This window comes from Pieris napi, chromosome 18 (genome assembly GCF_905475465.1).
Source record: "Pieris napi chromosome 18, ilPieNapi1.2, whole genome shotgun sequence".
NCBI classification, from domain to species: domain Eukaryota; kingdom Metazoa; phylum Arthropoda; class Insecta; order Lepidoptera; family Pieridae; genus Pieris; species Pieris napi.
The window spans coordinates 12,035,891-12,059,879 of NC_062251.1; the positions used below are offsets into that span (position 1 = coordinate 12,035,891).

Consider the following 23,989-nt stretch of genomic DNA (forward strand, 5'->3'; position numbering starts at 1 on the left):
GTGTGAATTTTTGTGCGTAATTTCCAGTTTTTAGTGTTAACAAATTCCTCGTAGATTTAATTGAAAATAAACCCTTGAAGAGATTTACGGCGTTTCTATCCGATCCCCCTAGCTCGTAACAATATGTATATATTTTTTTGTACCTAAATTTCTGTGTGTGTATATGTATTTTTGTATATATATATAGATTATAATATATTAAATAAATGTGTTACCTAAACTTATATAATTGTATGGATTTGGGTACACATACGATTAAGTAAAGGAAAGAGAAATTATACTAATTATAATTATACTAATATAGATTAAACTACATGAACTAACACTAAAAATAAATTGTAAGAAGTGTAAACTTTAAATACTGGAAATAAAAGGCTTTTTTATTTTTATTTTATTTACTTAAATCATCATTAATTCAAAAAAACATAGATGTGTGTCTTCTCAATGAAACCTGGTTTTTGAAAGATTCAAACCCCTATTTATTAATCGCTGGCTATAACTATATAGGAAAAAATGCTAAAAATGAACATGGCGGTGTAGGTATTTTAATAAAAAATGATATTAAATTAAAGGTCTTAAAAACTACTTTCTATCAAAATATTCAATTTATAGCTATTTCTATAATAACAGGATGTGGTCCTGTCTCAGTGCTCTGTGTCTACTGTCCACCAAATAATAGCTCAATTAGTTTGATTAATTTGAGAAAGATTATTTTGCAATTACCCAAGCCTTGTCTTGTTTCTGGTGATTTTAATGCTCACAATATAGCTTTTGGTTGTGATACTACCAATTCAAGAGGTCGTGAATTATTTGATATATTTGATGATGCTGATTTATGTATTTTAAATTCTGGTGACCCTACTACTATTTCTAGACCTGGTAATAATGCATCAGCTATTGATGTTACTTGTGTTAGCCCTGATATTGCATCACTTTGTGAGTGGTATGTTGGTGATGACCCTTTAGGGAGCTATCATTTACCTACTTTTGTTAACATCATTACCTCAACTCAAAAATATACAGTTCAAGAGTCTATACATAAGTATTTATATAATAAAACAAACTGGAATATGTACAATGACAAATCCAAAGATATATTTGATAAATTTTCTCCTTCAACAATTGATCCTTTAGTTCAATATGATGAATTTTCTAAATTACTACTTAGTTTAAAAGAAAACTGTGTTCCATTGTTAAAGCATAAATCTTCTAGTAAAAAGTCTGCTCCTCCAGCTCCTTGGTGGAATGATACTTGTGCCGAGGCTGTAACCAAATCAAGAGAAGCGTTAGCTAATTATAGACGTAATATGACAATGGACAATTATATAGAATATAAGAAAATAGATTCGAGGAAAAAAATTATTATAAAAATGGGTAAGAAAGACAGTTGGAAAAGTCTTTGTTCGTCTTTTAATAGATTCACTCCAGTATCCCGAGTGTGGAATTTTATTAGAAGATTTAAGAGAATTAACATTAATAGAAATGTGTCCAAAAATGATGAGTGGATAGCAAGTTTTTTAGAGAAGTTAGGGCAACCTAGTAATAACAACGATAATATTTCTGGTTTATTCGAATTTAATGATGGAAGTCAGTGGAGCAAGTTTCTACTTAACTCTTTTTGTTTTGAAGAACTTGACATGGCTTTGTCTTCAAGAAAGAATACAACCCCTGGTCTTGACGATATTCCTTATATTATGCTTCAAAATCTACATGTTTCTGTAAAACATATTCTACTTAATATTTTAAATTCGCTTTGGTCTCAGCAATTGATTCCAGAATCCTGGAGGTTGCAATGTGTCATACCAGTGTTAAAACTTGACAAACCCAATGATCATTTTAATTCGTACAGACCCATTTCTCTTACATCTTGTGTAGGGAAATTGTTTGAGCAAATGATTAAGATTAGACTGGACTATTTTGTTGAAAACCAGAAACTTATTCCTTCTTGTCACTTTGGATTCAGAAAAGGCAAAAGTGCAGCAGAAAGTTTTATAGCTTACCTGACTGATATGAAGAAGTGTTTGTTATCAGGTTCTACTGCAATTTGTGTTTTCCTTGATGTTCAGGGGGCATATGATAATGTAGATCTTCTCCAATTAATTAGGGTGCTATATTCCTTGGGCTTCCCAGGAAAGCTTTTAAAATGGATTTTCCATATGTATTATGGTCGTTCTTTATGCATTAAATACAATAATGTTTTTCATGGTCCAAAATTAGCATTCAAGGGGTTGATGCAAGGGTCTTCTTTATCTCCAATCCTGTATAACCTTTATACTTCACAAATATATAGATATGTGACTGAATCTGTAAAAATATTACAATTTGCTGATGACATCTTAATATATAGTGTAGGCAGTAATTTACAGGTTACTCAAGCAAAAGTTAATTCGGCTTTATGTCAACTTAACTACTATTATACTGAGAAACTTAAATTAAATATAAATAGTAGTAAAAGTTCAGTTTTAGCTTATGGTATTGATACTAATGTAAATGTTCAGTATAACAATAATTTAATCCCTCAAAATAGCGAAAAAAAGTTTCTTGGTGTAATTTTTGATACTAAATTAAAGTTTACCAAACACATTGACTATATTTGTAGTAGAGCTTTGAAAGGTATCAATATTTTGCGGTCCTTAGCAGGAACTATTTGGGGTTCTGATCCAAAAATTCTTTGTTTATTATATAAAAGCTTAGTACGTAGTCATTTTGATTATAGTTGTCTGGCATATATGAATATTAGTCCTATATTATTAAAAAAGCTTGATGTTATCCAAAATATTGCTCTTAGAATTGTTACTGGTGCAATGCGTACCACTCCTATCAATTCTATGGAGGTTGAGTCATGTGTAGAACCACTATGTATTCGGAGAATATTAATTGCTGAAAAATTTTGCCTGAAAGTTATAACTTCTCAGAATGATGTTCTTCTTCTAAAACTTTCTTATTCTATAACTATCACTAATACACCAGATTTGCCTTCAAGTATAACAGCGACTAATGTTCTCAATAACCAGATCCCTGAATTATTGGGAATTATGAGCTTTATGACTGATTTATCTGATAATATGTACAAATCTGAATGGCCTGTATATCTCTTTAAATATAAAGCTCTTATGTGTAATTTAAATATAGATATGTCCAGTGTAGTAGATAATATAGACTTTCTTGATTATTGCTGTACCAAGCCTAACAGTTACAAAGTCTACACTGATGGGTCTAAATCTTCATCTGCAGTGAAATCGGGTTACTATGATCCTCAGGTTAAAACCTCAAAATGTTTTATGTTAAGTAATACTTGCAGCATATTTACAGCTGAAGCTTATGCTATCTATCAAGTTGTATTGTACTTACAAAGTTTACAAAATAATGATAACTATGTGGAGTTCCTAATAATTTCAGACGCAAAAAGTGTGTTAATGGCTTTAGACAAATGTCATACTCATTATAGAAATAATTATTTATTGTATAAAATAGAGAAGCATTGATATCTTTGGATACTCCAGTAACATTTAAATGGGTGCCCTCTCATAGGGGTATCAAGGGAAATGATATTGTAGATGGTATTGTCAATTCTACTTATGATGAGGATCATAGTATTACATTCAGAGTTCCTTTTACGGATTTTCTTTTCGACTTAAAACAAAGAAGTCACAAGTTATGGGAAAGCTATTGGAAATTATCCTCACAGCATAAAGGTCCAAGAAGTCCAAGTAAACCTTGGTATGATAAATACAAAGAAGCCAATGAACGTAAATTTATAACCATTATTAATCGTTTGAGGTTTGGCCACTGTCAGACTCCAAGCCATTTATTTCGTTTTAAAATTATAAATAATAACAGATGTACATACTGTGGCGGAAATGAGGCCGACTTATCCCACCTCATCTTGAGTTGCCCGACCTTTAAATTTCAACGATTAATACTAGTAACGGATATTATGAAGTTGATGGATTTTGATGAGAATAATCAGACTAAACTTGGAAATTCTTTAGCAAATAACCCGACAAGATCAGCTTTAGACTCATCAGTCACTGCAAATGGTAGTCACTAGTCATCAATGTCAACCATCACAAATAGAAATTCCCCGCCGTGTCCAAGATTTACTGAAATGTCCAGTCCTATTCAAAGCTATTTACTATTATATAAAAACCACGGTTGAGAAAATTTAAAGCTCACCATTGTATTATATAAATTGATTGTATTTTATGTTAAGTTAGTATAGTTATTTGTGTAAGATATTTTGTTATACTTTTTTTTAAAGATCCAATGGACTTTGTATCCGGCTAATAAATTAATTTAAAAAAAAAAAAGTGACATTAGCTACTGTCAGTTGGCTTCGTCTAATTAAAAATACGACTATAGTTATTTTCATTATACAAGTGCGAATTTTATATGTGCGTCTGAATTATAATCAGCCCTGCGATTCTGTAACTCGCTTCACACACCCTCAGCGCTGATTTTTGCTGTCAAATCGTTCGTTTCGGTGTCATGTTACAATTTGGTATTCTGATAAACAATAACCGCGACAAAAGCGCCGCTCAAATGAGATTGTTCACATTTGGAACTAAAATTTGGCACTGCTACACTTACGCTCCAAAATTGTTGGTATTTGGTATTCTGATACATACCATTTGACATCTCATCTCACTTAAATGTACATTTTGTACGTCAAATTAAAAGTTGCTCTTCCCTCGCTGAAATCGTTGTTTACCAGTGAGTTAGCCATTTTTAGCGAAGTTAAAACTTGTTTTATGTGAAAATATTCTAACATAGGACAATCTATATGTATCTTGGGGTAAGTTTATAAAATAATATTTATCAATACAGCATTATTTTACGAAAAAAATTATATATATAAACATTAATTGAACTTTGTTATTGTTACAGAAGGCCCGTTTCCACTTTTAAAGTTTAAACCTCTATTTCAAGAAATAAATGATGTAAACCATTAAAAAATACTTAATATAATATCTATAGATGGCGAAGAAAATGTAGGCACGAAACGACCAATTGGTTTCTCGGCGTTGGTTACTATCGCTTTTTTCCAATACTCAAGAAATTATATGGTATTGACGAAACCTAGAACATATGCTGCTGAGATGAACGAAGAGTCTAGTAAATAGATGATCTAAGGTAAACATTTTGATTATTTTAGCATTAAAAATATCATTTTGATCCTAGAACCAATTTTTCGATGCAGTCTTGATCATGTCTTGTCTCCAGCAGAGATAAGTCGAACAGAAAACGATAAATAAGTTAAGATAGGTAAATTTTGTTATACCTATATTTGTATTTTTCTACTATACTAAAATTATAAATCTAATAATTTCAGAGATCCCCAAATGTTCAAAATTTCTGATAGAAAAATACATTCTGCCTTTGAAGAAGAAGAATATTACATTTATATCATACGACAAGGCCCCTGGATATAAAAAGACACAATAGTGCAGACATTTTCAAATTATTGAATTTCGACTACTTATCCTTCAATTTATAATAAATGATAACACAGTACAATTTCAGTTCCTATATTTTTATAAAATATATTGATATAACATTAAGGTTTTGGATAAAAACATTATTCTGCTTTTAAGTATGAAATACCATCATTACATACATGATGGTTTAAGTACTTATTAAGCTTTTTTAAATTTATCGTTCATAACTATTACTTTTTACAAACTAATTAGAAAATGTATTAAAATAAATATATTTGTCTACAAAATAAAGTAGATGTTATTGATTAGCTCTATGTGAGGCTGGGTTTTAATTAGTTTTTATTATACTTAAGTTTGTTTTACTGAAAGTTATTTTGTAGTGTGTTAAAAGGTTACTATAATCATTAAATTAAATGTGTAAGTTATTATATTGTTCTTTTATTCACCTATAAAGTAACATGGCTTATATATTTTTCATTTCGGCTTAGCTATGTATTTAACTCGGTTACTACGTTTTCTATAGGCAGTCATTAAATAAGTGGTAGATTTAATTAATCATTTTATTAATATAACAATATAATTAGATACAAAAAAAAAATATTATGAAGTACACAATTATCTTAAACACGGTAATACAATTTTTCATATAAAAATCATAGTTGTCCAAACTGCATTCAAAATAGATTTGTGGTCTCGGTTTAATATCTCTTCTTAACATTTCAATAATTGGTCATTTTCTTCCTCATTCTTGACAACTACCGCTGATGGCTGTAATACAATAGTTATGTGTTAAAATTGTAAATAGGAATATGTGGTAGGTCACTGTACTGACACAATAATATTGCATAACAATTTAATTATTGTAAAGTTAAGGAAAATAATAAAAAAACTTGCATAAAACACACAAAAACTTTATGGGATATCTTTGTATTTCTAAGTAAAGTATCTTAAAAACATGTTTGATAATATTATAACTAAGCCAAATATTATTTAAAGTTTTATGGTAATAAAGCTTAGTAATTTCGCACACAGTTATTGATTCAGTACTATGAATAAAAAAAAATCTTGAGCAAATCTAAGTATGTACTTTAAATACAATTATTTATTAATGAAACAAATCCAAGACCCATAAAGGGTATGTTTAGTGCTAAAGTGTAGTGCTGACTACAATATAATAACAACTAAAATAGATTAACTATCTTTTGATGGCTTCTATATTTATTAAATAAGTTATGGCAATGTCATTTCCAACATTTAAAATTAACGTTGATCACTTGAAATGGTATGAATTTGAGCAATTGAAAGCTTATATATTTGATCCAACATACCTAACATGATTATTTATACTTGTGTTCTGAAATCTGAACAATTAAATTAAATTCAACTCGATCAATTAAAATTAATACTTCTTATATTTCATGAATGGAATTTGAAGTTAGAAAACCTAAAAATATTTTTTATATTTGACATTTTTAACTAACAATTTAATTATTCTTTACAATGTCGCTTCGATTTAACCTAACAAACAAACTTTGTTAACTATTTTTCTAGACACTGCTTATTCCTATTTATTTACTATGATAGTTATTATATTTCTAAAATAGTTTTAATAGAATTCAGTTTTTAAGAGTGTTAGTAAAAACATAGGTAATATTGTTGTTGTGTGTTTGACCTCTGAATCACTTAAAAAGGTTGCAATAGTAGTTTCGTGGCATCTAAAAAGTACCAACACTTGCACTTACACTTAAATGAATAAATATATAAACACAAATTTTTCTTCTTTATAGATAGGTACCCTTTTATTTTATAATTACTCAACAAAATATTGAAAACCAATGGCATTTACCTTTAGTAATATTTTGAAAATTTAAGATACCTATCCATCCTGTTTAGTTTGAATCCTTAGACCATTTGCTGAGAGAATCACTTTTAGCGTGACATAATAATCTTTTTTTTAGATAATATTCTTAAATTTTGTACTATATATCCAGATGTTAGGTATCCCTTGTTTCGTGCTGAAACATAATTAATATTTTTAAGTTTCTGTCGCTCATATACACCACGGCTGGTCAGTTGTCGGCTAAATACGAAATATAAACTCTTAATGTTATAAACAAAATACGTAACTTAAGATGTACTAATAAATAAACTTACCTTTAAGCGGCCCTTCTTGCTAATTATTTTCCATCAGATAAGTCATTTTTGAGATATTTTCACAGTTTATCTTTTTTTTAATATTATTAATTTTTCAAACGTCGACCATTTTGTTCTCTATTTTGTTGTATTAAAAATATTTTGTTTATGTATGATGAAAATTTTGACAATTAACTCTTTTTATAAAATAAAATGAGTCAATTGTCACGATATTAATAGACAACAACTCACTAGGTTACCTCCCTCCACTTATCAAGACGTAATGTAAAATTTCTTAACAGAATACCATGAGATTCCAAAAATTACGTCAGTAACGAAGGGAGCGCTGTTACTGCGTAGTGGACTCACGGATTAACAGTGAGTTACAGAATCGCAGGGCAGAAGTGATTTAAATTGAATATCTAAATCAATACTAAAAAAAAAAACGCTTTTTACCGGATTGAAGTTATGTATTATTATAAATTTACAACTATTTGACATAATTTTAAATTTATCCGACGTTTCGCGTGCTTTACAGCGTGCGTGGTCACGGTGACTGAAGACAAAAGATGTTGAGTGTCAAAAAGTATCACAGCAGCCCTGCGATTCTGTAACTCACTGTTAATCCGTGAGTCCACTACGCAGTAACAGCGCTCCCTTCGTCACTGACGTAATTTTTGGAATCTCATGGTATTCTGTTAAGAAATTTTACATTACGTCTTGATAAGTGGAGGGAGGTAACCTAGTGAGTTGTTGTCTATTAATATCGTGACAATTGACTCATTTTATTTTATAAAAAGAGTTAATTGTCAAAATTTTCATCATACATAAACAAAATATTTTTAATACAACAAAATAGAGAACAAAATGGTCGACGTTTGAAAAATTAATAATATTAAAAAAAAGATAAACTGTGAAAATATCTCAAAAATGACTTATCTGATGGAAAATAATTAGCAAGAAGGGCCGCTTAAAGGTAAGTTTATTTATTAGTACATCTTAAGTTACGTATTTTGTTTATAACATTAAGAGTTTATATTTCGTATTTAGCCGACAACTGACCAGCCGTGGTGTATATGAGCGACAGAAACTTAAAAATATTAATTATGTTTCAGCACGAAACAAGGGATACCTAACATCTGGATATATAGTACAAAATTTAAGAATATTATCTAAAAAAAAGATTATTATGTCACGCTAAAAGTGATTCTCTCAGCAAATGGTCTAAGGATTCAAACTAAACAGGATGGATAGGTATCTTAAATTTTCAAAATATTACTAAAGGTAAATGCCATTGGTTTTCAATATTTTGTTGAGTAATTATAAAATAAAAGGGTACCTATCTATAAAGAAGAAAAATTTGTGTTTATATATTTATTCATTTAAGTGTAAGTGCAAGTGTTGGTACTTTTTAGATGCCACGAAACTACTATTGCAACCTTTTTAAGTGATTCAGAGGTCAAACACACAACAACAATATTACCTATGTTTTTACTAACACTCTTAAAAACTGAATTCTATTAAAACTATTTTAGAAATATAATAACTATCATAGTAAATAAATAGGAATAAGCAGTGTCTAGAAAAATAGTTAACAAAGTTTGTTTGTTAGGTTAAATCGAAGCGACATTGTAAAGAATAATTAAATTGTTAGTTAAAAATGTCAAATATAAAAAATATTTTTAGGTTTTCTAACTTCAAATTCCATTCATGAAATATAAGAAGTATTAATTTTAATTGATCAAGTTGAATTTAATTTAATTGTTCAGATTTCAGAACACAAGTATAAATAATCATGTTAGGTATGTTGGATCAAATATATAAGCTTTCAATTGCTCAAATTCATACCATTTCAAGTGATCAACGTTAATTTTAAATGTTGGAAATGACATTGCCATAACTTATTTAATAAACATAGAAGCCATCAAAAGATAGTTAATCTATTTTAGTTGTTATTATATTGTAGTCAGCACTACACTTTAGCACTAAACATACCCTTTATGGGTCTTGGATTTGTTTCATTAATAAATAATTGTATTTAAAGTACATACTTAGATTTGCTTAAGATTTTTTTTTATTCATAGTACTGAATCAATAACTGTGCGAAATTACTAAGCCTTGTTACCATAAAACTTTAAATAATATTTGGCTTAGTTATAATATTATCAAACATGTTTTTAAGATACTTTACTTAGAAATACAAAGATATCCCATAAAGTTTTAGTGTGTTTTATGCAAGTTTTTTTATTATTTTCCTTAACTTTGCAATAATTAAATTGCTATGCAATATTATTGTGTCAGTACAGTGACCTACCACATCTCCCTATTTACAATTTTAACACATAACTATTGTATTACAGCCATCAGCGGTAGTTGTCAAGAATGAGGAAGAAAATGACAAATTATTGAAATGTTAAGAAGAGATATTAAACCGAGACCACAAATCTATTTTGAATGCAGTTTGGACAACTATGATTTTTATATGAAAAATTGTATTACCGTGTTTAAGATAATTGTGTACTTCATGATAATTTTTTTTTGTATCTAAATAATATTGTTATATTAATAAAATGATTAATTAAATCTACCACTTATTTAATGACTGCCTATAGAAAATGTAGTAACCGAGTTAAATACATAGCTAAGCCGAAATGAAAAATATATAAGCCATGTTACTTTATAGGTGAATAAAAGAACAATATAATAACTTACACATTTAATTTAATGATTATAGTAAACTTTTAACACACTACAAAATAACTTTCAGTAAAACAAACTCTAGTATAATAAAAACTAATTGAAACCCAGCCTCACATAGAGCTTATCAATAACATTTTCACATAAAACAAGTTTTAACTTCGCTAAAAATGGCTAACTCACTGGTAAATGACGATTTCAGCGAGGGAAGAGCAACTTTTAATTTGACGTACAAAATGTACATTTAAGTGAGATGAGATGTCAAATGGTATGTATCAGTATACCAAATACCAACAATTTTGGAGCGTAAGTGTAGCAGTGCCAAATTTTAGTTCCAAATGTGAACAATCTCATTGGTCGCATGGTTTAAGTACTTATTAAGCTTTTTTAAATTTATCGTTCATAACTATTACTTTTTACAAACTAATTAGAAAATGTATTAAAATAAATATATTTGTCTACAAAATAAAGTAGATGTTATTGATTAGCTCTATGTGAGGCTGGGTTTTAATTAGTTTTTATTATACTTAAGTTTGTTTTACTGAAAGTTATTTTGTAGTGTGTTAAAAGTTTACTATAATCATTAAATTAAATGTGTAAGTTAATATATTGTTCTTTTATTCACCTATAAAGTAACATGGCTTATATATTTTTCATTTCGGCTTAGCTATGTATTTTACTCGGTTACTACGTTTTCTATAGGCAGTCATTAAATAAGTAGTAGATTTAATTAATCATTTTATTAATATAACAATATTATTAGATACAAAAAAAATTATTATGAAGTACACAATTATCTTAACACGGTAATACAATTTTTCATATAAAAATCATAGTTGTCCAAACTGCATTCAAAATAGATTTGTGGTCTCGGTTTAATATCTCTTCTTAACATTTCAATAATTGGTCATTTTCTTCCTCATTCTTGACAACTACCGCTGATGGCTGTAATACAATAGTTATCTGTTAAAATTGTAAATAGGGAGATGTGGTAGGTCACTGTACTGACACAATAATATTGCATAACAATTTAATTATTGTGAAGTTAAGGAAAATAATAAAAAAACATGCATAAAACACACAAAAACTTTATAGGATATCTTTGTATTTCTAAGTAAAGTATCTTAAAAACATGTTTGATAATATTATAACTAAGCCAAATATTATTTAAAGTTTTATGGTAACAAAGCTTAATAATTTCGCACACAGTTATTGATTCAGTACTATGAAAAAAAAAATCTTGAGCAAATCTAAGTATGTACTTTAAATACAATTATTTATTAATGAAACAAATCCAAGACCCATAAAGGGTATGTTTAGTGCTAAAGTGTAGTGCTGACTACAATATAATAACAACTAAAATAGATTAACTATCTTTTGATGGCTTCTATGTTTATTAAATAAGTTATGGCAATGTAATTTCCAACATTTAAAATTAACGTTGATCACTTGAAATGGTATGAATTTGAGCAATTGAAAGCTTATATATTTGATCCAACATACCTGACATGATTATTTATACTTGTGTTCTGAAATCTGAACAATTAAATTAAATTCAACTTGATCAATTAAAATTAATACTTCTTATATTTCATGAATGGAATTTTATTTTTAGTTTTAATAGAATTCAGTTTTTAAGAGTGTAAAAACATAGGTAATATTGTTGTTGTGTGTCTGACCTCTGAATCACTTAAAAAGGTTGCAATAGTAGTTTCGTGGCATCTAAAAAGTACCAACACTTGCACTTACACTTAGGGTCGGTTTTTTGATCCGTAGTTAACTCAACTATTGGTAAAAAATCCTTACTATTAGTTAAATATCAGCAAAATGCGTTTTTTGATCCGTGGTAAGAGCATCCAATGGTAAAATATCTAACCATTAGGCAAAAAAGTTAACTACTCAGTATCGGAGGGTTAAAAAGATGGCCGCTGGTAATTTATATAGTAACAGCTGTTTGTCACAGAAATCAAACTATGATAAATACGTTTATTACTATCTAATGATGAATTTAAACATATTGAGATACTTTAATTAATGAGACGATGAAGAAGACGATAATATTATATGAGAATGTGTTAATGAGTGACCAAAAATATTTAGGCAATGTCATCCGCCATTAGAAACCTGGGATGTAGATTTTTGTCACTGTTACCCCCTATCGAAGGGAACAGTGCTCTGGATTGTTACTGAAATTGGGAATGATCTTAAACTGCCAATGAACAAGAGTATATATAGACAGCAGCTCATACCAACCTATTTTGCTTCATTACTAGCTACAGAACCGCAGCAAAATATAATTAAGTATATTACTAATTCATTATGTGTTTTATCAGACTCAAACTCAAAATATCTTTATTCAAGTGGGTAACCAAGTACACTTTTGAATCGTCAAGTTAAATTAATCGTAAATTTACATTTACCCTACTTTACTTTACTTTATTGCCTATAATATTAACTTATAATTATTATAAGTTAATATTATAGGCAATTAAATACATAATGAATTAGAGTTAATATTATTTATATAGTACTAATAATATTAACTTATAATTATTATACTTAATATTGTACTGCTTATACTTAATTATCATACTTGTATGTACTTATACTAAAAACTACAGCTACACATTAGTTAGGGACCTATGATATTCTTTAGAGCTTTTATTACATTTGTGAGTTAGCCGTCTACCTACTTTATTACAAGAATTTATAAATAAAACATTTGACTTGATTAATAAACTGTTTAATTATAACTTAAATACAAACCATTTTTATTATAAAAACATTACAAAATTTACATGAAACCCTAAAGTAGCAATTAAATATTTTCTAATTGCATTTCACCTCAATTTGATGCAACTCTTTTTGCTGCTACATATATTTATTGTGCCTTTCTTCCATCTGCTGCATCACTTTTTGGTGCACCTCCTCTTTATGCAGTATGGATTTTTGGTGGGCCTCTCATTGGTGCAGCAAATGTTTTTGATGCTCTTCCTTAGCATAATTGAACAAATCATCCTCTCTTATTTGTCATTGTTTCAAAAACTCAACTTTTTTTATTCGTGTGGATCATAATCCGCTTCCTTGTTTCCAAAGGGTTAAAAGATTTTTTCCTTTTGTTGTAGGACACAGCTATACAAGAATAAATATAAAAATGTGCCTACACCTTCATTAAATGTATATTAAATTTAACACTTTGGTGTCTAGACCCATCTGAGTTGAAAACGTCACAGAGATTTCCAAGCTGCATCTTTTTGTAGATTGCTGCAGTGATCAGTTGTTTGCAGGTTACGACTGTGTAATCCTTGAGAAGCATCACCAGTTTGGCAGTTTCTTTTTTGGCGAAGTTAGCAGTATGGTCCCTTTAACAAAACATAAATGTATTACTTTCCATTACGAAACACAAGATAAACCGGAATAAATAACACGAAAATATGTTTGTACTTACTTGTTTGACTGTTGGCTGTTTGCGGACATCGTTATTTATATATTTAAGTATCGTAAAAGGTGTAAACCGTATTAAAACACAGAAAAGCAACTTTATTTATATCGTGTTATTTAGATTAATTTGACACTTCAAACTCTTCAAAGCGCAAATAACGAATGAAGATGGCTAAAATGGATTTCATTCACTCAATATGTCTAGTGTTGTCATACAAAATAAATGTTCCCCACAAAAAAGAACCACATTTTTTGGGATGTCATTGCTCATTGCACTGGCAACAAATTGACAAATTGTTAAGATTAACTATAGTTAGAAAAGGGATTGAAAAACGCATTTACGATTTTACCAATGGTTATTCATTTAACTATAGTTAATGTAACAAATGGTAAAACCATTTTTTACTACGGATCAAAAAACTGGCCCTTAAATGAATAAATATATAAACACAAATTTTTCTTCTTTATAGATAGGTACCCTTTTATTTTATAATTACTCAACAAAATATTGAAAACCAATGGCATTTACCTTTAGTAATATTTTGAAAATTTAAGACCTAAAACCTATCCATCCTGTTTAGTTTGAATCCTTAGACCATTTGCTGAGAGAATCACTTTTAGCGTGACATAATAATCTTTTTGTTAAGATAATATTCTTAAATTTTGTACAATATATCCAGCCCTGCGATTCTGTAACTCACTTCACACACTCTCAGCGCGGATTTTTGCTGTCAAATCGTTCGTTTCGGTGTCATGTTACAATTTGGTATTCTGATAAACAATAACCGCGACAAAAGCGCCGCTCAAATGAGATTGTTCACATTTGGAACTAAAATTTGGCACTGCTACACTTACGCTCCAAAATTGTTGGTATTTGGTATTCTGATACATACCATTTGACATCTCATCTCATTTAAATGTTCATTTTGTACGTCAAATTAAAAGTTGCTCTTCCCTCGCTGAAATCGTCATTTACCAGTGAGTTAGCCATTTTTAGCGAAGTTAAAACTTGTTTTATGTGAAAATATTCTAACATAGGACAATCTATATGTATCTTGGGGTATGTTTATAAAATAATATTTATAATACAGCATTATTTTACGAAAAAATTATATATATAAACATTAAGCTTCGTGAAATAGAACTTTGTTATTGTTACAGAAGGCCCGTTTCCACTTTAAAAGTTTAAACCTCTATTTCAAGAAATAAATGATGTAAACCACTAAAAAATTCTTAATATAATATCTATAGATGGCGAAGAAAATGTAGGCACGAAACGACCAATTGATTTCTCGGCGTTGGTTACTATCGCTCTTTTCCAATACTCAAGAAATTATATGATGTTTATTTATTTATTTATTTATTTATTGGAAACTAAACAGATACATCATTATATAGAAAAAATAAAAATAAATGTAAACATAAAATAATTAGACATATTGGACATATCCTCGAAAAAAGTTTCACTCATAAAAAATACAATACAAAGTAAGACAATACAAAACATGACAGCAAAATTTGACACTAAACTAGCAGCTACAAAAACAAAAACAAGGACGACACAAAGCTTAAGATAATAAGAGTTTTAACTTATTCTTAAATGAAGCAGTAGAGGAGTGCGAAAAAGTGTCGATGTCAGTGATGGAATCCAAGGTGGAACACATCCTGTGAAGAGGCTCACGGAACTCAATGTTGGTTCTGGGAGTCGGAAGGTTAAAAGTTTTGTGCGAGCGCAGAGATCTGGCAGGAACATTAAATGGTATCAGTTCGAGAAGATGGGAACAAGTTATTTCATTTACACATATTTTTCTAACAGTGACACAGTCTGTCAAATTACGCCTAGTACTCAAAGAAAGTAATTTATATTTTTTTTAAAGTTCCTTATAACTAGCCCTACCACCATTCATACGATAATTTAGAATACGTAAGAATTTCTTTTGTACAGCCTCCAGTTGTGCGACATATATAGCGTAATGGGGATTCCAGATTGGACAGGCGTACTCCAACTGGGACTGCACAAGCGCCTTATAGAGGTGAATGTACGTGGTTTTTTCTTTAAAATGTCTGGTGACACGCGTTATGAAGCCTAACATACGGTAGGCTTTATCAATAATTGAGCCTATGTGCTTATCTAGGATTAATTTGGAGTCAAGAAGGACACCAAGATCCCTTACAGAGCACACACGTTCAAGGGCATGGTTTCCAAGGGTGAAATTGGCCGTGATTGCGTTATGTGTTTTCCTTGTAAACACGATATGCTGACATTTACTATATTTTAAGAATAATTTGTTTATCTTGCAGTAATCGTCTAGCCTATCGAGATCTTCCTGAATAAGTTCCACGTCGGAAAGTGTAACTACCGTTCTATATAACTTTAAATCGTCTGCATACAGCAAGTAATTGCAGTGTAAAAAACATTTAGATATGTCATTAATAAATAAGGAAAACAACAACGGCCCAAGGATTGAGCCCTGGGGAACGCCGGATGTCACTACTATTTGAGAAGAGGTAAACCCATTTATTACCACCGATTGAACACGATTATGTAGATATGCTGCAAACCATCTTAAAAGATTACCCTTAATACCATTAAAAGATAGCTTTTGTAAAAGCATCACATGGTCAACCTTATCAAAGGCCTTCTGAAAGTCTGTGTAGATTGTGTCTATCTGATGTTTATTATCCAAACCGCTAAAAATATAATTAGTAAAAACAAGGAGGTTAGAGAGAGTAGATTTACCAGCTGCGAATCCATGCTGTTGGTCTATAATAACATGCCTTAGGCTGGAATAAATGCGTCGGTGAACTAATCTTTCCAGGACCTTAGGGATTGCAGAAAGTATTGAAATCGGTCGGTAATTTTCGACATCACTCCTTTCACCAGCCTTGAAGATAGGCGTTATATAAGATAATTTCCAGCAGTCAGGAAAAGTGCCACTGGACATACACTTATTGAATATAATATGCAAGGGGACACATATTGACCGACTTGTTTTCTTGAGAAAAACTGGTCTGATTTGATCTGGGCCAGGACCTTTATTTGGGTCGAGCGAATATAGCTCCTTGCTGACTTCATCCTTATCGAAGTACAAACTATGCAAAAGGACCTGAGAGTCATTGGGAAGGCTCTCTTCATCGGTGTACACAGTGTCTCCAACTGAGCCAGTTTGAGACTCAAACACTGACCGAAAATAACTCGAAAACAACTCTACTATTTGAATAGGGTCGTCAGATGAAACACTGCCATATTTAATTCGTTTAGGATATCCTAAATTAGTCTGCTTTAGAGCAGACGTATATTTCCAAAAGTGCTTGATATTTGCCCTCAGCGAAAGTTCAATTCCTTCTATATATCGATTATAACAAAGTTTCATAAGACTTTTAACACGTGCCCTTAATAAAGAAAATTCTTGATAGTCGAGCAAGTTTTTGTAGGTCTTCCAGCGACACCAGAGTTTCTTCTTACGATTAAGAGCTCTTATCAGTCCTCTGCTAAACCAAACTGGATACTTACGGGATTTAGGTTTAGAGAATGGCACGAAAACAGATATAATTTCATTTATTTTTGAGTAGAAGATGGCAACAGCATCTTCAGAATGGGACGAGGCCAGCAGTGACACCCAATCTACCTTATAGATAGCATTATTTATTAAGTCATAATCTGCATTAAAGAAATTTCTTTGATGGAAAACAGCTGATGTCATGAAAATTGACCTGTTAACAGTACTAAGAATATCTAAAGGCGGGTGATGAGGAACAGGATTAAGCAACGGGTCATCGGAATTATCAACACGCCCGGGAAGCGTCGATAGGACTAGGTCTAGGAGCCGCGCATTGCTATTGAGGACAACATTAGTTTGCTTTAAATTCAAGAAAGACATGGTATGCAACAATAATTTAGATGACTCAGTATTTGCAGATTGTAGTAGGGTGTCTGGAGAGGATAACCAGTTGAGATGAGGTAAATTAAAGTCACCTGTAATTATGTAATTAGATAATCTAGCGCTAGCATGTATGTCATGCAGTTTTTGAAAGAATTTTATGTATAAAGAGGTATGAGTAACGGGAGGAAAGTAACAGGCATTGAGGAGGAGACCAGCGTGAGATGGCAAGTGAATGTATAATTCCTCCAAATCCGGGGCTTCAAACTCAGTCAATCTGATAGATTTAATTCCTCTTTTCACCATGACTAAGACCCCACCACCTCCTTTTTTGCGAGAAAACTGGAGGTTTCTGTCCCGTCGAAATAAATCATAACCGCCAGAATGCAACTCTCCATCAAAGATAGAATCCACTAACCACGTCTCTACCAGAACAATAATATCATAGTTGCTAAGAAGTATACTATTTTTGAGCTTATCTATTTTACTCTTTATGCCTCCACAGTTCTGATAATAAATAGATAAGGTATTTTGAGCCATTATCCATAATCAGAAATATGAAAGATGGGTAGGAATAAAGTGAAGATTATAGAAAAATCCAGTTTCGCACTCCACACTGCCGTAAAAGAATATGAAAAGAACAAGATACCAACAAAAAATAAATAAAATTTGAATACAATACAAAAAATATGTAAACCATACAGAGAGGTATAATATAGTCATACTAATTTGGCTAAATCATCATTGGATCGTATTTGGATGGCTTTAGCTTCATCAGTTTTTCTAACAAAAATACAGCAGTTTTTTATCCATACATACTTGTAACCTTTTTCCTTTGCAAGTTGCCTGACCTTACTAAAGAGTATTTTGTTTTTCAAGGTAAGGTGCTCATTGACGTAGAATCGATTGTTGTTGACACCCGAGGCAGCCGCAGATCCACCGAGCAATTGATCAACTGTTAGAGAGCCACGCACACGCGCAGCAGCGATAAAATCATCACGTTTTCTGCGAGTTGTCAACTGCAGTATAATATTTTTCGGGCGACCCGCGTACCTGACACCTGGTGCAACGCGGTGTACAGTTTTTATGTCAGAGTCTTTTAATTCGACGTTTAAAATGCTGCTTAGTGTAAGAGAGAGCTGCATAAGATTTTCACCTTTACTTTCGGGCACATTTTGAATCTCAATATTGCAGTTTCTAGAGGCTTGATCGAAGTCGTCGAGCCTGTTACGCAAGGTTTCAAGCTCGTGACGTAGTGAAGCATTTTCTTCCATGAGGTTGGACGGCAGGGAAGAGGAGCCTATGACTGCCGCTGATTCCACTTGAGCTACCCTTTCCTCCCATGTGTTCATGCGATTTTCTAGGGCAATTATATCGTTCCTGAATGTTCGCGAAACCTCCAAGATAGCAGAGTTGAGATCATCACGCCACTGTTGACTTAAGTTCGCAAATTTTGAGTCCATATATCTAGTTAAAACCTCCGTGTCCACATTCAAGGGCGAAGCCGAAGTAAGTGTAGGTGAGGTGGTCGTCGAAGGCGTAGTTTTCTTTTTAGTCTTACATGCAGAACACTTCCATTTTATTCTGTTCATAGGTAAGATTTTCTTAAAGTCCGATTCCGTCAATTCAGCACAATAGAAATGCAACCATGCTAGGCAGGAGGTACATTTTATGCCCTCCGCATCAGATGCAATTTTTAAACACTTGCGGCAATCCATTATTATAGTTTCTACTCAAAACCGTATGTAGGAATAATCTAAAGAATAATCTATATGTTGTAATAAGTTGTAATAATTAGGTCCAAAATCCTTGTATCCAGCCGACAGGTCTACTAGGTATGGCAATAGTGCCGCTGTCAGATGACAAATGCCAAAAATCAAGTTTAACAATGACGTTGACTGACGTGTTTGGATATTTCTTTTTTTTTGTGGACAAAACAAGATGAGGGTATTTTAAATATTATTCGTAGAATGTGTCGCATAAGTTTATCTAGTTTACTCAGTAATTTAGCATGTATCAGAAGAATCTCCAATGTATGTAGTTCACAGTACCTTTATAAAGTACCGGATGCACTTTTTGTTGGGATTCACTTGGTGTTTACTGGGTAATTTATTAAAACTGCACACACAATGTTACTGCTGTCACGTGAAGTTAAAAAAAAAATGATGTTGACGAAACCTAGAACATATGCTGCTGAGATGAACGAAGAGTCTAGTAAATAGATGATCTAAGGTAAACATTTTGATTATTTTAGCATTAAAAATATAAAAATCTTGTCTCCAGCAGAGATAAGTCGAACAGAAAACGATAAATATGTTAAGATAGGTAAATTTTGTAATATATTTGTATTTTCTACTATACTAAAATTATAAATCTAATAATTTCAGAGATCCCCAAATGTTCAAAATTCCTGATAGAAAAATACATTCTGTCTTTGAAGAAGAAGAATATTACATTTGTATCATACGACAAGGCCCCTGGATATAAAAAGACACAATAGTGCAGACATTTTCAAATTATTGAATTTCGACTACTTATCCTTCAATTTATAATAAATGATAACACAGTACAATTTCGGTTCCTATATTTTTATAAAATATATTGATATAGGGTAGAGCGGGGTTAGTTGAGCATAGGGGCAAGTTGGGCAATCGAAATATCTCGGAAACTATTCATCTTACGCGGAAGTATCAAATAGCGAAAAGAAGGAGTCGTAGGAGGGGTAATCATCGCACGATAGCTAGTGGCAGCTCGACGAGTGAGTGAAGTGTCACGGCGTTTTGTTTATTTTGTGACCAAAAAGTAAAAACATTGTTTATCGCAAGTTTTCGTCTGTCTTTGTCAAATGTTCTCTGTTTCCAATCAGGACAGTGTTAATCTTCCAGAAGATTATTGTATTTTTGATTTGTAAATAGGATTTGGGTCTAATTCTAGGCATTTTTTTACAATCCCACTTTTCTTTTAAAATTCCGGGTTGGGGTAAGTTGAGCAACTATAGCTCAACTAACTCCACGACTTAAAAAACTAATGAGTAATGACTCTTTTATTTTTGTTTGGATGCTTACAAGAGGAGGAGATGTTCTTACACTACTGAATACTTAAATAATGCTGCAAAGGCTGTCCACGATGAGGGGAAAAGTGTGAATACCGCCGCTAAAGAATTCGGTATTGGTTGACTTTTAAATAAATTAAATGAAGGTGATGATTCATTTATGGGCTATACAACACCGAGGGAAGTATATCCTCCCTCACAGAAGGACTGTTTGAAAAAATACTTGCTACAAATGGAATTTTTCTCCAAAAGACGACCATCGCCTTACCTAAGAGTGTGCTGCTAAATTTGGCATTGAAATTCCACCCAACTGAATTGCAAATAAGATGGCCGGAAAATAATGGTTGATGATGTTTTTAAAACAAAAAAATCGTAGCTATCCATACAAAAACCCGAACCCACCAGCCTTGGTAATCTTTTTTAGAAATTATCGGAAGTAATGGATAGATATGGATGCTCATGTTTTGTTGATTCTAGTTTCGGTTATACAAAGAAAATTTTGTTGTTCTCTCAATAAAATACTATAAATAAAAAGCTGACTGTCTAATACATATTTTACTACATCTCAAGTTAAGATAGAACCCATGGTTTGGCCTAGACATTCTTAGTGCTCAACTTGCCCCATACCCTTGCTCAACTTACCCCACCTATGGGGTACATTGAGCATACTTGACTTTCTGCATTTAAACATCTGTAGCTATTATATTGGACTTGTTACAAAAAAATACTATGGACACTTTTGTTAAGGGATAAATTACTAATCCATCAGGACACATAACAACTCATTGAGACTTATCATTGAGGAGCTATATCCAAGCAAGTGAAAAATTGCTCAACTAGCCCCGCCCTACCCTACCATTAAGGTTTTGGATAAAAACATTATTCTGCTTTACACAAGTATGAAATACCATCATTACATACATGATGGTTTAAGTACTTATTAAGCTTTTTTAAATTTATCGTTCATAACTATTACTTTTTACAAACTAATTAGGAAATATATTAAAATAAATATATTTGTCTACAAAATAAAGTAGATGTTATTGATTAGCTCTATGTGAGGCTGGGGTTGAATTAGTTTTATTATACTTAAGTTTGTTTTACTGAAAGTTATTTTGTAGTGTGTTAAAAGTTTACTATAATCATTAAATTAAATGTGTAAGTTATTATATTGTTCTTTTATTAACCTATAAAGTAACATGGCTTATATATTGTTCATTTCGGCTTAGCTATGTATTTAACTCGGTTACTACGTTTTCTATAGGCAGTCATTAAATAAGTGGTAGATTTAATAAATCATTTTATTAATATAACAATATTATTAGATACAAAAAAATTATTATGAAGTACACAATTATCTTAAACACGGTAATACAATTTTTCATATAAAAATCATAGTTGTCCAAACTGCATTCAAAATAGATTAGTGGTCTCGGTTTAATATCTCTTCTTAACATTTCAATAATTGGTCATTTTCTTCCTCATTCTTGACAACTACCGCTGATGGCTGTAATACAATGGTTATCTGTTAAAATTGTAAATAGGGAGATGTGGTAGGTCACTGTACTGACACAATAATATTGCGTAGCAAATAGCAATTGAATTATTGTAAAGTTAAGGAAAATAATAAAAAACTTGCATAAAACACACAAAAACTTATATATGGGATATCTTTGTATTTCTAAGTAAAGTATCTTAAAAACATGTTTGATAATATTATAACTAAGCCAAATATTATTAAAAGTTTTATGGTAACAAGGCTTAGTAATTTCGCATACAGTATTTGATTCAGTACTATGAATAAAAAAATCTTGAGCACACCTATATTTATACTCAAAAATCCAAATCCAAGTATGTACTTTAAAAACAATTATTTATTAATGAAACAAATCCAGAACCCAAAGGCTATGTTTAGTGCTAAAGTGTAGTCAGCAGCAATAACTATCTTTTGATTGCTTCTATGTTTATTAAATAAGTTATGGCAATGTCATTTCCAACATTTAATTAATCAATAAATTTTTTCGATGCAGTCTTGATCATGTCTTGTCTCCAGCAGAGATAAGTCGAACAGAAAACGATAAATAAGTTAAGATAGGTAAATTTTGTTATACCTATATTTGTATTTTTCTACTATACTAAAATTATAAATCTAATAATTTCAGAGATCCCCAAATGTTCAAAATTTCTGATAGAAAAATACATTCTGCCTTTGAAGAAGAAGAATATTACATTTGTATCATACGACAAGGCCCCTGGATATAAAAAGACACAATAGTGCAGACATTTTGAAATTATTGAATTTCGACTACTTATTCTTCAATTTATAATAAATGATAACACAGTACAATTTCAGTTCCTATATTTTTATAAAATATATTGATATAACAATAAGGTTTTGGATAAAAACATTATTCTGCTTTACACAAGTATGAAATACCATCATTACATACATGATGGTTTAAGTACTTATTAAGCTTTTTTAAATTTATCGTTCATAACTATTACTTTTTACAAACTAATTAGGAAATATATTAAAATAAATATATTTGTCTACAAAATAAAGTAGATGTTATTGATTAGCTCTATGTGAGGCTGGGGTTGAATTAGTTTTATTATACTTAAGTTTGTTTTACTGAAAGTTATTTTGTAGTGTGTTAAAAGTTTACTATAATCATTAAATTAAATGTGTAAGTTATTATATTGTTCTTTTATTAACCTATAAAGTAACATGGCTTATATATTGTTCATTTCGGCTTAGCTATGTATTTAACTCGGTTACTACGTTTTCTATAGGCAGTCATTAAATAAGTGGTAGATTTAATAAATCATTTTATTAATATAACAATATTATTAGATACAAAAAAATTATTATGAAGTACACAATTATCTTAAACACGGTAATACAATTTTTCATATAAAAATCATAGTTGTCCAAACTGCATTCAAAATAGATTAGTGGTCTCGGTTTAATATCTCTTCTTAACATTTCAATAATTGGTCATTTTCTTCCTCATTCTTGACAACTACCGCTGATGGCTGTAATACAATGGTTATCTGTTAAAATTGTAAATAGGGAGATGTGGTAGGTCACTGTACTGACACAATAATATTGCGTAGCAAATAGCAATTGAATTATTGTAAAGTTAAGGAAAATAATAAAAAACTTGCATAAAACACACAAAAACTTATATATGGGATATCTTTGTATTTCTAAGTAAAGTATCTTAAAAACATGTTTGATAATATTATAACTAAGCCAAATATTATTAAAAGTTTTATGGTAACAAGGCTTAGTAATTTCGCATACAGTATTTGATTCAGTACTATGAATAAAAAAATCTTGAGCA

The 23,989-nt window shown here is 30.7% G+C and overlaps 6 long non-coding RNA genes across 16 annotated transcripts; 3 read left to right on the forward strand and 3 right to left on the reverse strand.

The window, feature by feature from the left end:
• Positions 1 to 1,069: 1,069 nt before the first annotated feature.
• Positions 1,070 to 8,390, reverse strand: LOC125058802. 9 transcript variants are annotated; one of them, XR_007118520.1, is made up of 3 exons: positions 8,191 to 8,390; positions 2,001 to 2,304; positions 1,070 to 1,263 (listed from the first exon to the last, which is right to left on the reverse strand). It is a non-coding gene; the product is annotated as an uncharacterized LOC125058802 (long non-coding RNA). The 9 variants fall into 9 exon arrangements; XR_007118523.1 differs by lacking the exon at positions 8,191 to 8,390 and adding an exon at positions 4,177 to 4,193; XR_007118518.1 differs by lacking the exon at positions 8,191 to 8,390 and adding an exon at positions 3,851 to 4,050.
• On the forward strand, positions 4,415 to 4,928 carry LOC125058808. The gene is made up of 2 exons (XR_007118532.1): positions 4,415 to 4,795; positions 4,888 to 4,928. It is a non-coding gene; the product is annotated as an uncharacterized LOC125058808 (long non-coding RNA).
• On the reverse strand, positions 6,177 to 7,711 carry LOC125058803. Of its 2 annotated transcripts, XR_007118526.1 has the most exons (3): positions 7,593 to 7,711; positions 7,285 to 7,453; positions 6,177 to 6,206 (listed from the first exon to the last, which is right to left on the reverse strand). It is a non-coding gene; the product is annotated as an uncharacterized LOC125058803 (long non-coding RNA). The 2 variants fall into 2 exon arrangements; XR_007118525.1 differs by lacking the exon at positions 7,593 to 7,711 and having other exon boundaries at positions 7,285 to 7,582.
• Positions 8,195 to 10,076, forward strand: LOC125058804. 2 transcript variants are annotated; one of them, XR_007118528.1, is made up of 3 exons: positions 8,195 to 8,316; positions 8,687 to 8,855; positions 9,932 to 10,076. It is a non-coding gene; the product is annotated as an uncharacterized LOC125058804 (long non-coding RNA). The 2 variants fall into 2 exon arrangements; XR_007118527.1 differs by lacking the exon at positions 8,195 to 8,316 and adding an exon at positions 8,422 to 8,547.
• Positions 10,077 to 13,101: 3,025 nt separating this feature from the next.
• Positions 13,102 to 14,128, reverse strand: LOC125058806. The gene is made up of 2 exons (XR_007118530.1): positions 13,717 to 14,128; positions 13,102 to 13,630 (listed from the first exon to the last, which is right to left on the reverse strand). It is a non-coding gene; the product is annotated as an uncharacterized LOC125058806 (long non-coding RNA).
• A 5,634-nt stretch (positions 14,129 to 19,762) lies between these two features.
• On the forward strand, positions 19,763 to 21,498 carry LOC125058809. Its single transcript, XR_007118533.1, has 2 exons — positions 19,763 to 19,822; positions 19,978 to 21,498. It is a non-coding gene; the product is annotated as an uncharacterized LOC125058809 (long non-coding RNA).
• Positions 21,499 to 23,989: the final 2,491 nt, after the last annotated feature.